The sequence below is a fragment of the Podarcis raffonei genome, chromosome 4, assembly GCF_027172205.1.
Source record: "Podarcis raffonei isolate rPodRaf1 chromosome 4, rPodRaf1.pri, whole genome shotgun sequence".
In the NCBI taxonomy this organism is placed as follows: Eukaryota; Metazoa; Chordata; class Lepidosauria; order Squamata; family Lacertidae; genus Podarcis; species Podarcis raffonei.
In genome coordinates this window covers 54,253,455-54,267,333 of record NC_070605.1, presented here as the reverse complement: position 1 = coordinate 54,267,333, position 13,879 = coordinate 54,253,455, and the positions used below count along the sequence as shown (strand labels likewise).

The 13,879-nt window shown below is 43.1% G+C and overlaps 1 protein-coding gene across 1 annotated transcript in view; it reads right to left on the bottom strand.

The window, feature by feature from the left end:
• The window catches only part of KCNE2 (potassium voltage-gated channel subfamily E regulatory subunit 2), a 228,927-nt gene that overhangs the window by 181,418 nt on the left and 33,630 nt on the right, over positions 1 to 13,879 (bottom strand). The gene's annotated exons all lie outside the window — the stretch shown is intronic.

Here is a 13,879-nt window from a genome sequence, read left to right as displayed (position 1 = left end):
TTAATAAAGTGTTAATAGCACATACGTATCACATGTGTATCTTGATAATATTCCACATCATGGCAAAGCCATTCTGATTATCTAAAACTAAAGATTTTAGTGAACAAAATGCCTAGTTTTTGTTTTGTTATAAATCTATGGTTCAGACATCTGATTTATTGCTTGTCCATTCAAAACATATTGTTTGTGCAATTAGTTTGCCAAAGAAATAGTATGCTTTTAGGTATTTGCTCCTTACTTGTACATGGCACGTAATGCAGCCACTGTGGGGAAGGCTAGGATAAGAGGCCTTTTCTTTTACAAAAAATCAGTTTAAAATTATCAATGTTGATCATACTTTGAGTTTGTTCAGGCCAAGTATACATTATACAGGAAATGGAATAAAGAGATAAAGAGAGAGGGGGGCAAGCCAAGCCAAGCAGAGTGCTCTTGGTTCCCCATAATTACCTTTGCAATAATCTTACACTTTTTTCAAAGGCATCCAATATGATTTTGGCATGTTTTGCTATTCATTATAGAATTGCTCACTAATCTTGTGTAGTAGAAGCCATCCATTCTGTTTGTTTAACAAAATGAAAAACTCACCAAGCAATGGTTCATCATTGATTCCCAATAGAAGCTTTTGGGGGGGGATGGGAGGTTAAATTTGAATTTTACTGGCACTTTTACAGGAAATGAAATATATATATCTAGGTACCAAGAGAGTAATTTACAATCAAACTCACAGTGTGGTGTAACAGCTAGATGAATGGGTTTCAGGTAATTCAGATCCTGCCCAATTTTGAAGCTTAGCCTTATGGAAGTTATTGAACATGGGATACAAGCCTGAAGTGTATTGTAATGCAATGAGCCTTATGCTTTTGATGTGGAGTGTTTCCTGGCCACAAAACTCACCCTGCAAACATTTGCAGCTCAAAGTATTAGCAATGACATTAGCATTACTAACCTCAAAGTTTCATTTCTTACACATAAACTTGGTTTTTAAAACATGAGTCATTATCATACCCGGACTATTTTGTTCATTGCAATGCTATGATAAGAGCTCTGTTTATCTCTCCAACCAGCCAGCCACAGACAGTGAATGACAGCAGGAAAAAAGTAAACATAGAAAGAGTGTAAAGTGTTGGTTGACACTGAATGTATTTATAGTAGTGTTGACATGCCCAAAGTGTAAGGAAAATGACTTTTGTGTCTAGCAATGTAGAATTCTCTGCATGCAAACACATCTCTTCAGGTTTGCAATGTTAGGAATGGGTTTTAGTTTTGCAGGGGCACCACCTGGTGGTTACATGATGGACTAAGGGCTTCATATGACATCATCATAATCAACAAAATGTCTTAAGGCATTGCTGTTGGCAACAGGATGTGAGGCATAGGATGTAGACCACACTGCTTCTTGGTATTGGAGTCATAATGAAAATATGCTAACCCCTTCCTATATTACACCAGAGTTTGTATTATAGGCTGGGTGCACACTGTGCCTTGGTAAATGATGCAGAATGTTTTTAAAGATAAAATGACCAAATATGTTTCCGTAATACTGTATTCTCCTGCCAACCTAGCAGTTTGAAAGCATGTCAAAGTGCAAGTAGATAAATAGGTACCGCTCCAGTGGGAAGGTAAACGGCGTTTCCGTGTGCTGCTCTGGTTCGCCAGAAGCGGCTTAGTCATGCTGGCCACATGACCAATAAAGCGAGATGAGCACCACAACCCCAGAGTCGGTCACGACTGGACTTAATGGTCAGGGGTCCCTTTACCTTTAATACTGTATTATCCAAAATGCTTTCTGAGAGAAAATGTAAAGCATAGCTAAATCAAGCTTGTAATAGCATGGCCACAGATGGCATTTAACAATAAGAAAATGCTAATGAGAAAATGCTAATAATGTTTCCATTTCACTTCATCAGCCTCTCCCAATGCAGTGTACATGAACACACATGGGCAGACACACAAGCGATCTTTATTTTACAAGATGTCATATATCAAAATTAGTTGTAGGGGACCTTCAAACATTTCAGAGCTTTGTTTCAGATTCTAGGAAAGAAGCATGTGAAGGATGGACATAAACTTTAACATTGGTGGACACAGGGAGAAAGCTAGAAAGAGAATTTGCAGTTTTATGGGTGAAACTAATCCTATACACACTTTCTTGGAAGTAGGAGTCTTTTACCCCAATGGCTGGTATTCAACTGCAATATACACCAAAGCAGTATCATGCCATTTTAAATAGCCATGGCTTCCCCCAAAGCATCCTAGGAACCACAGTTTGAAGTGGTATGATACTGCTTTTAATGCACAGTGCAGATGCAGCTTAAGTTTTACTCAAAGCAGACCTATTGAAATGAATGGAACTAACTTAGTTATGTTTCATAATTTCAATGTGTCTTCCCTGAATAAAACTTGGGCGAATGTTACCCAATGGGACTTACCCCCAAGTAGAAATGCATAGGATTGCACTTCAAATTTCGGCTGTAAATATTCCCATCAGCCTCAGCCAGCATGGCCAAAGGTCAGGGATGATGGGAGTTGTAGTCTAGTGACATCTGGAGGGTCAACATTTCCCCACCTCTAAAATAAAACATAGGTGGAGGTGTTCCTAGTACTACTATGACACATTTCCAGCGAATGATACTTTGTTCTCCAAGATGCATTTATCCAGTAGCAGTAGCGGTTCCAGTAGCAGCCGGTGAGGTGGTGTAGGTGGGGCTTTTCAAGAGGAAGTTGGCAGAGGCGAAACATGGAGAGCTCAGCCTGGTGTGGCACATCATGGCAGCAGCAGGACCTTGCAGAGCCAGGCAGAGGCACTGGCCAGGTAGATAATGTGCCCCCCCTTTTTTTTTTACCCTGGGGATAACTGAAGTCTTATAAATAAGTAAGTATATAAATAATTTTCACAAAAGTTACGCTGACAAATAATTTTATTTCAAGGCTTGAACCGTATCTGCATATAAAGACAAAATGGAAAATATAGATATACAATAGTGCTTTTTAAAAAATACATAGGGAAAAAGATTGTTTTAAGTATTTACATTTAAAAATGCTTTCCTAGCTTTCTTTTCTGTGAATTCTTGAATTACGCAGGAAAAATCAAGCAACTTTGCCTTATCGTGGTTTATGTTTAGGTTTATCATTGCTAAACCATTTAGGCCACGGGTGTCAAACACAAGGCCCGCGGGCCGAATCCGGCCCGCCAGACCTCGTCATGTGGCCCGTGTAGCCGCCGCCGGCCCCCAGCTTTCACCTTTTATTCTCACTTTTTTTTTTTTGGACACAAGAAAGCCACCTCTTAAGCGCATGCGCGGCAGCCTACAAGCCAGAGAACGTCTGCCCTCTAGCGGCGCCGGCCGTTCTACACAGGAAACTTCCACTTTACATGCATTCAGGAAACCTCCACTTGTTTTTATATTGAGCGCATGCCATCCTGTGATGTGACAGATCCAACGGCTGCCTGAACAACCGGCCCTTTGAGGGTGACCAAACTGCTGATGCGGCCCCCCGATGAATTTGAGTTTGACACCCCTGATTTAGGCGTTCTTGAGCCATTGTTGATCGAAAGAAAGACTGCCAGCTATGGTCCCAGGGAATCTGCCCACCTCCCCTCTTGGTAAGCCCCAATAACCCCCTATGATGTTGAGAAGCCAGGATAGTAATGGTGCCCCACCCTCACCGGCTGCGTCTGCTGCTGCTTCTTAGTTCATGGCTCTTTCTTTCTCTCTCCTCACCCAAAACTGCAGGGCCTTCCCCACCACCATTCCATTTATTTATTTGGTGCCATACTTGTGCATGGTGTTCTACAGAGGCCAAGCGTACAGGAGCTTACAATCTAAAATTCGACACACAGGGAAAACAGGGGAGAGAAGTTGGGTGGCCGGATGCAAAGGAAGAGAGCGCTTCTGTACCTATAATAGCTGTGTTCTGCCCGGACACTGAGGTCCAGTGCCAAGGGCCTTCTGGCAGTTCCGTCACTGCGAGAAGCCAGTTGCAGGGAACCAAGTTTTCGGTAGTGGCACCCGCCCTGTGGAACACCCTCCCATCAGATGTCAAAGAGAAAAACAACTACCCGACTTTTAGAGGACATCTGAAGGCAGCCCTGTTTAGGGAAGCTTTTAATGTTTAATAGATTATTGTATTTTAATATTCTGTTGGAGTGGCTGGGGAAACCCAGCCAGATGGGCGGGGTATAAATATATTATTATTATTATTATTATTATTATTATTATTATTATTATTATTATTATTTAATTAATTATCAAAGGTGAAGGAGACCTGTCTTCTTTTGCATCTGGCCAACCTAGAGGAAGTGGAGTACCGGGGAAATGGGGGAACTAAATGTGAGTTGCATGAAGGGCTTTTTTCCCCCAGCTGGAACGCGCTGGAACTCAGTTCTGGCACCTCTCAGGTGGGCACCATTGCCACTATAAGAGAACAAGGGAGGGGTTCATGCTGAGTTCTGGCACCTCTTAAGGTTTAGTTACAGATTGAGTTACAGCCGTGCATAGGAGCATTCAGACTTGTTTATTATTACTATTATTATTATTATTACTCCTACTCCTACTACTAGTATTTATTGGCTCTCTTATCCACCCTTCACCATAAGGTCTCAGGATGGGTTACAACAATATAAGATTGAAATCAGTTAGAACAATTTGCCATTCAAACAATGGGGTGGGTCCTAAAATTATATGTCTCAGGTGCCAACGGTCAGGACAAAGAAGAGGTGTGCCTTCACACGATGAAAGCTACACAATGAAGGTGCCAGACACACTTCTGTAGGGAGGGAATTCCACAGCTCACATTAGTCCCTGCTTCTTAGAAGGGTGGGAGGGGGAAGGGCGTCTCCTTCAAGGTTATCTCCCATTAAAACACTGTTTCCTAACTGGAAGCTTCCATTGACAAAATGCCTGCCAGTCATTCTGATGTCCAATTTGCAGAATGGTTAGCCAGAGATGATATGACCATTATCAATCACTGAGAGAAGTCAGCAGAGAAGGGTGAAGCATTCCTGAACATCTCTCTCCGGTGAACTACGGAAACATATGTCAACCTCCACAACACCCACCCACACCCACACCTGTGACATTTTTAGAGTCTTTATAAGGGTTGGCACTATTCTCTGGTATGACTTCTGTTTGTGTTTGTATGAAGAGCACAAAACAGCAAGTGACATTTCTCTGGCATGGTACAAGGATATTTCTGACTTAACTGCATGTAGCTGTTCATCATGGGACTGTGCCCTTTGTATAAGAAATTTAATAGACCTCTTTTTTATATTTATTTACATTTATATTGCCATTCCCAGCATGACTGACTAAAAGAAAGCACATTAACAATAAAATGGTAAAACGACTGCCATTGAAGCAATGACATAAAAACAATATCACAGCAGCAGCGTAAGAAGAAAAGAAAGCACAGCCCTAAAAACACAGTCAGAATGAAAATGCCTTGGGAAATAAAAAAAAAGTGGGTCTTCGCTTGGTTTTGAAAAGTCTGGGAGACTTGGCACCAGGCAAGCTTCCACACAGCATCACAATGAAAAGTGGTCATCTCCCTCGTTGCTGCAGAGAAGGGCATCCAGATTCACATGAGAGAAAACATTCCTTCAAGTATCTAGATCCCAATCTCTGCAAAGGTAAAAGGTAAAGGACCCCTGGACGGTTAAGTCCTGTCAAAGGCGACTATAGGGTGCGCCGCTCATCTCACTTTTCAGGCTGAGGGAGCCGGCGTTTGTCCACAGACAGCTTTCCGGGTCATGTGGTCAGCATGACTATGCCGCTTCTGGCGCAATTAAACACCATGACAGAAGCCAGAGCAGCGCATGGAAATGCCATTTACCTTCCCGCCACAGCGGTACCTATTTATCTACTTGCACTGCTGTGATTTTGAACTGCCAGGTTGGCAGGAGCAGGAACAGAGCAACAGCTAAGCGCCAGCCACTTCCCTCCAGTCTCTGTAGTACTGGCAGACTCCAGCCCTTGGAAATGGAACAGCAACCAAAGAAGATGTTTCAAAATAGTAAGGGATGTTCCCATCGGCTGATGCTAGTGAGCAACCTAGCAGTTGTATTCTGAACTAATGGAAGTTTCAATCAGTCTTCAAAAACATCCCCCAAAATAACACATTACTAAATTTCAAAGTTATCATAGTATGGGAAACTGTGGCCAGGCTATCCAGACAAGATTGCCATTGGCCACACTCCATCTTTGGAGGCCTCTTAGGCCTTCAGTTAATAATGCAGAATCTATCAGCACCACCAGAATGCACACCTAGTTTTTTTTAGGAACCCCATCCAGAAAAGGTAGATGACAACCACCTCAGATAAATGATCCCACCTACACTGTTTACATGCCAAAATGGCATCCAAAGAGCTTGCAAGTATAAAATTCACTTTAATGGGAGCGTTTTCGCCTCTGCAAACTGAGGGTGCAAGGGATCCAGTCCAGATAAGACCACAACTGGGGAAAAGAGCTATTGCTCCCTAGACCATATAATAGGGTCACAATCCAAATTGAGTCCCTGACCCCCATGCAAGCCCTCTATTTTAAGGCACATATATATAACTAACAGTAAGAGTCAGTTGTCCTCTTCATGTGTTCAAAAATAGATCTGTGGAGACAAAGTGTAGTGGCAGTCTGCATGTGCTGCACTGGGCCCCAACCTTCCTGTACATGCCAGGTGTACTTGTCCTAACCCTACCTTTCCTTCATTAAGCAGGAAGGGCAGGAACGTTCTTCTAACAAAGTTTGGCTGAACATGCTTAGATGCCTCCTTGTGATCAGGAACTCTGGCAACAATTCAATGGGAAGGTCTGAGGCTGAGCTGATAGGCGTAGGAATGTTAAAGGTGATGCCAACAGATGGATGCCCATTCAGTGTACAAACCTCATTCCGACACATTTATTTATGTGTGTGAGAAGGACTCGTTTAAAGGCTTATTTTGTGGCAACATTTGTGGTGAAGAAATACTTACCTGCCAGCACGGCATCTGCAGAATGCTAACCATCCTGAGAGTCCGTGTATCCTGCAGCAATTTGTCTCCCGGTGCAATTCGTTTGCAGAATGTTTTGCATACAGGATCACACACAACCTCACTTGAACTCCTATTAATAACAGAATCTGTGGCCTCCTTAGCCTCTTCTAGCTACAGTTGCTTGAATGAGTTTTAGGGCACTGTCAGGAACGTGGCCCCTCAGAGCGCAGGGGATGAGTTAGACTCAGCGACTGAACTAGGAACCAACTCTGCAGATGAGAACTGCCTGTCAGAATCAAGAAAGGGCAGTTCAACCCCCCTTTTTGGAGAAGACTCTATTAACTCTCAAGGAGAGGAAGAGTTGGATGGCAGCCAAGGTGTCGCTAGGCAATCAGCAGATAAGCAGTGGTCTGAATCTGGGTTGAGTGAGAGTAAGGAGGAGGGGGGAGATCAGCCTCTCAGTCCCCGATCCAGGCGTTAGGATAAAATCAGAAGGCAACAGAAGAGCAAGAGGGGAAAGGCAGGAGTCTGGCGTCCTTCCTGTTGTGGGAGGAGTGAAACTTCAAACTGACCAACAAACGTAAATGAGATCAGGCGAGGAGCCGGGCTCTGGATGTGTCTTTTTGTAAATAAGCCTACATATAAACTGCCAGACAGTCAATTACTTCTTATCGGAGCTTGCTTGTCTGCCAGAGATCATTACAGGCACATTGTAGATTTGCACCTGCCTGTTTCCCTGTTATGGTAGGGGCATCCGCATGATGTCCTCCTCATCTCAGTATTGTCCCAGACACCCCCACATCCTTTAAATGTAGAGTTTTTCAATCTTGGCAGTTTCAGAAATTCCCGCTCAGGGACCAAACTAAGATTGGCCTGCGGGCTGGAGGTTCCTATCCATGCTATAAAGTTTATATCCAGAGATAACTGTGTCCCATTGGTTCTCTCCATTCCAGCAGGTCTCAGTTACACCCACTGCATTACAGCAATGCTATTTATTAAGACCCAGCACTCAAAATTGCCCATTTTGCCTTGGAGGCCTCTAGCATATAAATACTTGTGCAGTATCTCTGACACTCATGTTTTGACCTGCAATATTTTGTCCTCTCTGAATTGCTATCCCACGCCCTTGCTCTCACAATGCTTATTTCTAATCCTCCCCCTTTTAAATTATCATGATTTTCTTTTCACCTACATCTTCATCCCAGAGGCGAATTTGTTCCAAACCAGCCCTATTCAGCACCTATCAGCTTTCCCCCACAATCAGTTTAAAAGCAGCTCTGCAACCTTTTTTATTTGAAGCATCAACATTCTGGTTCCATCCCAGTTCCAGTGGAGTCTAGCTTGTCCCAAAATATTCCCCAGTGCTGAACAAATCCAAACCCCTCCTCCTGATACCATTGTTTCAGTCATGTATTCAGGCTACACAGCTACAGTATGCCTGTCTAGCTGGCCCTGCACATGGAAATTGGTTCACTGGTCATGAAGGCTGAAACATAACTGTAAATTTAGCCGCCTTCACAGCCAACAGCTGATTGGAAATCATGTGCACATGAATATGCACACAGCCAGCAGGAATGTAGTTGAAAAGCATGTGTGAATTTGGTGCAACATTCTTATATTATACCACACTGGATGTGACCCAGTTAAAGTCTTAATTGGGCTAATTTAAACATTTATACTCCAACTCTCCTTCAGAAGTAACCTTTAACAGGTTCATTGCAACAAAAATTTAAGTCAGAAAGATTAAGGCAAAGCTTACAAGTAAAAAATCAGAAACTACTTTCCTGGAATTATTGGGAGGAGACAGCCACCAATTATGATTATTTGAATAAGCCCTTTTGAATAGTGAAGGAGCATGCCTGATGCCTCCAAGGTTTGGACTAAGTAAAGAGATTAGGAAATCCCCACCTGGTGAAAGAGAGCTGAAAAATATTGATCTAACAAGAAGTCAAATCAACCATGCATGGTTCTCCAGTGACCTATTTCCTCTTCTGAAATTCAACGTTCTAGTCATTCAGTACATGAATATGTTTTCTTTCCCTTGTTTGCTTCCTTCTCTATTCCCAGCATCTCACTGGCCTTCAATGTTCAAGCAGCTTTCCCCATATTACTTTTCTTACATGAGGGCAGTGCTGTGTGTCTGAACTTACTCAATTTTTGCTGAGTAAGCCACACCAGTGACTATGATAAAACAGAGAGTATGTTCTTAACAGGGACAGATGGAATGGTGCCCTTTAGATACATTCATATGCATTTCAGAGCTTCCTTTTTCCTGGTCACTGGGTACAGTACATCCAGTTGCCCTGTTGTTATTGAGCATTTATCCTGATTTGTTTGTGGGGAGGCTAGATGATGTTGCCTCAAAGCAAGTATTATCCCACACTTTCAAGTGCATTTTCCTATCACTTTCCTCACTGTGAAAAGCCCGGTCCTTTCGGGAAGTTGGTTTGTTATGCAAGACCTCCAAATTCACTGTAATTGTGAAACCTGAATTGCCAGTATGTGACTGAATCCTACCCCAAAACAGAGACAGTCTGGAATCATCCAGAGCCCACAGTCAGTCTCCATCTTCAGGTGTTTACATTGCTGTAAAATTTAAATTTAATTATGCCTGATTCATGCCAGTCTACACTAGAGTCGGCCTTTGTAATATTTTACCTTTGAAGATTTCACACCAATGGCAGTTGCTTCACAATGAGATATTACTTAAACCCTTCTCCATTTCAAGTTTTGCTGAATCATATTGAATCTCAGGCACCACATATATTTCAAGCAGTTTAATAATAATAATAAAAATCCTTCAAAATTGTGCTCATTTAAAGCTACCTGCAAAATGCAAACAGTTCCTGGGGGAAAAGACATTGTTGGAGAGGTGTGCTGGTGTAGACTTAGTGTCAGAAGGCAAACTTACATACTTAGAAATAAATAATAATGGTACTTACTTCAAAGCAATTATGGTTACGTTTCATTTTCAGTTAGGCCAAGCTTGCACAACTTGTCAAGCCAACTTGAGCGCAGCTCACCAGACTTGTATTATGACTTGCCAGGTATCTGAACTCCCAAGCAAGCAACAAAAATAGGAGGTTTATTAAATCTTTTGCAGGCCACCATACTAAGGTTACCAGATTTTTTTCAATGGATCCGGGGACACTTTTCAACTTCAATTGATTTTGTATGGGGACTGATTTGTAAATCTGGGGATTGTCCCGGGGAAACAGGGATGTCTGGTAACCTTACACCATACATGGATTGTGTACAATTTATGCCAGCTTGAATCAGGCTATCAAGGTGGAAACTCCAACCAGGTTCTTTGGAAGCCATTTTTGTTTATAAGATGACCCAAATTGATGTGAATGTGTCTATTCCCAACTTTCTATCTATTAACCTGTATTTCCTTGTGAATACTGGAATGGAACCAGGAAGCAGAAAATGAGGTCAGACAGCAAGAACAATGGAATGGATTCTTGCCATTTTAATTGCTAATCCTTTCCTTGGAAGTTGCTGTTTCCATGTCATTGTTCTATTATCCTGTTATGACCCTCACATTACAGTCGAATTTGCCTTTGTCCTTTGATTCCTGTGCAAAGAGAATGACAGCTGAGGTAATTTGAAACAGAATCTATTAGGCAAGCACACACAGGTACACATTAATAGGATTTCATTTGAGGAACTATTTCCCCACTGTCTATAATTATCACCAACATAACAATCTTGGGCACTCTAGAAATAGACTAATGTTGTGGTTCCCAATGTGGGGCACACGACCTTCAGGGAAGCAATTTGATTTTTAAGGGGGGCAATTCAAGAATGAGTTATTAACAGTTAATGGCCTTTTAGGATTCCTCCTCGTGAACAGGAGTTCACTTTTTGAATAATAAGACTTATATGCCACGGGGGGTGGGGGTGGCATCAGGATTTTAGAGATGCTTAGGTGAGGCAAGGCCAAGAAAAGGTTGGGAACCACTGGACTAATGCCACCTTTGCCATACACAGCCCTTTCATTTTAAAAGTGTGTGCTTCTATGCCTTGTTGGTTTTTGTCTCCCATGAAGGGCTTCTTGGAAACCTCTAGTTCACTAAAAAAATTAATATATATATTTAGTCATCCTCCTCATTATCCAAATGGTCTTTGGATATTGCAATATAATTCAGATTCACGATTTTGATCTTTCTTTCTTGTCTGCTGCTATTCATAATATCAACACAAGTGCCATCCATTTTGATTGGTGTTCTGCACCACAAATAGCTTCACTCAACTTTCTTACTGGTCCCTCAGGTGGTGCAATGGGTTAGTGCACCTGACTTTAACCAGAAAGTTGGTGGTTCAAGCCCACCCAGGGATAAATGTGGGCAGGATTCCTGCTTTGCAGGGGGTTGGACTAGATGACCCTCAGGGTCCCTTCTAACTCTACAATTATGAAAAGCTGGAGGATTTTTTACATAAACTAAGAACCATTATCTGGACTGCATTTCTATTTGAACAGAAAAGTCCTAGCCTGCAATGTTGTTTGTGTTCCATTTTAAGTCAGGTGGCACTTTCAAACATGGGGGTGTGATTCAGTTAACTAGGTTTCCTTCACTTCAACCACAGATTCACAAGAATGCCCTTGGGTTAGGTATTTAAAGAGGTGGGGGGAAACATTGTCCAGTGCCAGAGAAATAAGACATGTGTTCTGACAGTAAGTATGACAGAGCTAATTCTTATCAATTACTGTTGCTTGATGGGCCTCATTATCACGTACACAAGAACCCAATCATTACTCAGGGACCAGTGATCATATAAATAAAAAATTACAAGAGGTGCTTAAAGCATGACTGCAATTATAAAAGTTGCTCAGCAAGACAATGCTTACTGACTCAGCAGATCTACCGCCTGTGAAAATCCAATCCCATATGCTGAGGGGAAATATATGCTGCTTTTCTTCCAGTAACTTTACAATCAGCTTCCTGAGGGAGGCCAAGACATTTCCAAGGAGGGAAGCAGACTACACCTTAACCTTTTGCATCATATCCTGACAATACAGAGGTGAAGAGTACCAGACCCCACCTTCCAAATTAGTGCAATACAAGAGGTGTGCGCCCAATGCCAATCCCAGGTTGACTGTGGCAGCTAATTAGTCAGAAAACAAAACCTCCATTCTTTGCCATGGATCACAGGGTAAATTCATATCCTGCCCTGTCTCCAAATAGAAAGCAGCTATTTAGCAGTGCTTAAAGAGATGGCTAGAGATGGGATCCTGAGGAGCCTAGTAGTGTATTTGCACCAGAAGCACTGCCAGGTTTGAGAGGACTTCTGATGAGGCACCTTTGAAGTAGGGTTGAGGATGGGGGCCTTGTCGAGTGGCAGGGCACTCATCCAATTGACACACTTCTTTCTCTTGCTCGCCCACCTTCTGTTGACACTCTTCTCCCACACAGAGCCAAGGGCCACTGCCATGGGAGGAACTTGTAGGTAAAGGAGCAAGGCTGCTTACCACAAACTAGGAAACAAAGCCATGTGCTGATAGCAGCTGAGGCTTTGTAGTCATCCGCCACAACTTTTAACTAACAATATTTCCCCCAAACAATGAGAGCGGCATTGAACTTAGCCAATCAGACACTACCTTTGGGGTTGTGAGGCCACAGAGAGTACTGGGGCAAGGAGGGGTTGATCTAAGGTTGCTTGACCTGCTTCCTGCATGCTCCGCCCAAAGCTGGCATCTGGTTGGCTCCTCTCGTTGCCACTCTCATTGCCTTGGGGGTATGTATATTAAACCGGTGATGTGCGCACTTTGCTTTCTAGCATGCTGTCAGGGGACTGCCATCAAAAGCGGGGGGGGGGGCACAAGAATACAGGGAGCCTCCAACGTTCAGAAGTAGCTCTTCATCAGGCACTGGAGAGAACTATGCCTCCAGTGAAGCAGAGGGGGAAAGGAGGGGCGAGGTGAGGGAAAGGCTCACAGAAGCTACGGAGAGCGCAAGCGCTTCACTTAGCCAGGCTGGTCAGGAAACAGACATGCCTCTTCCGTCACCCAGTTTGTGCACAGGGATGAAATGGAAGAAGGGGAGGCGGAGATTTGGGGTGTCTAAGTTCTTATGTTGGGGGGAAAACCGGAAGGGGCCACTCCTGGAATCTGCAAGTGACTGAGACAGACATGAGCTTTGGGCTTCTGCACTGTACATAGTTTGCACTAAATAAAACCTGTAAAAGACAGGTCAGAGTCCTGGCTGTTTACTCGCGAGCAACCACCTGCAAACCTGACACATGCTGTGGCTTGCCATCTAACCTACCACTGCCACTCCGGATTCATCGAGGGAGACTTTCAGCCTAGGCCCCAAAGCCCAATCCTAGTGGTGCCACTGGGAAGCACAAATTAACTTTTAAGAATCCGCCTAGTCTAGTATTGCATCCTTTGATTACCTGTGCTCCTTATGACTCTTTAAGATACCAAAGATTGAGCATGTGATCTTATACATGCAAAGCTGTACCAATGAGCTGTGGTCCATCTTCATATATAGCAGTAAAAAAATTGTGGTTTACAAAGTCATCAAGGCAGATTACAAGATATATGCAACAGCCTTGTACTACTCATAACCCTTGGAACCGAACTCCCACATAAGATGAAAGATTCCTGTGCATCATTAAACTAGGCCATCTCGTTTGGAAAAGTACCGTATTTTTTGCTCTATAAGATGCAGTTTCCCCTCCTAAAAAAAGGGAAAATGTGTGTGTGTCTTATGGAGTGAATGCAGGCTGCGCAGCTATCCCTGAAACCAGGAGAGCAAGAGAGATCGGTGTGCACCGATCCCTCTTGCTCTTCTGGCTTCAGGGATAGCCACACAAAGCCTCTTGAGCGCAGCTGGAGCACTCCTGCCTTTTTGCTCAAGAGGCTTTGCGTTGCTTTCTTGTTTCTTGTTTTCCTCCTCTAAAAACT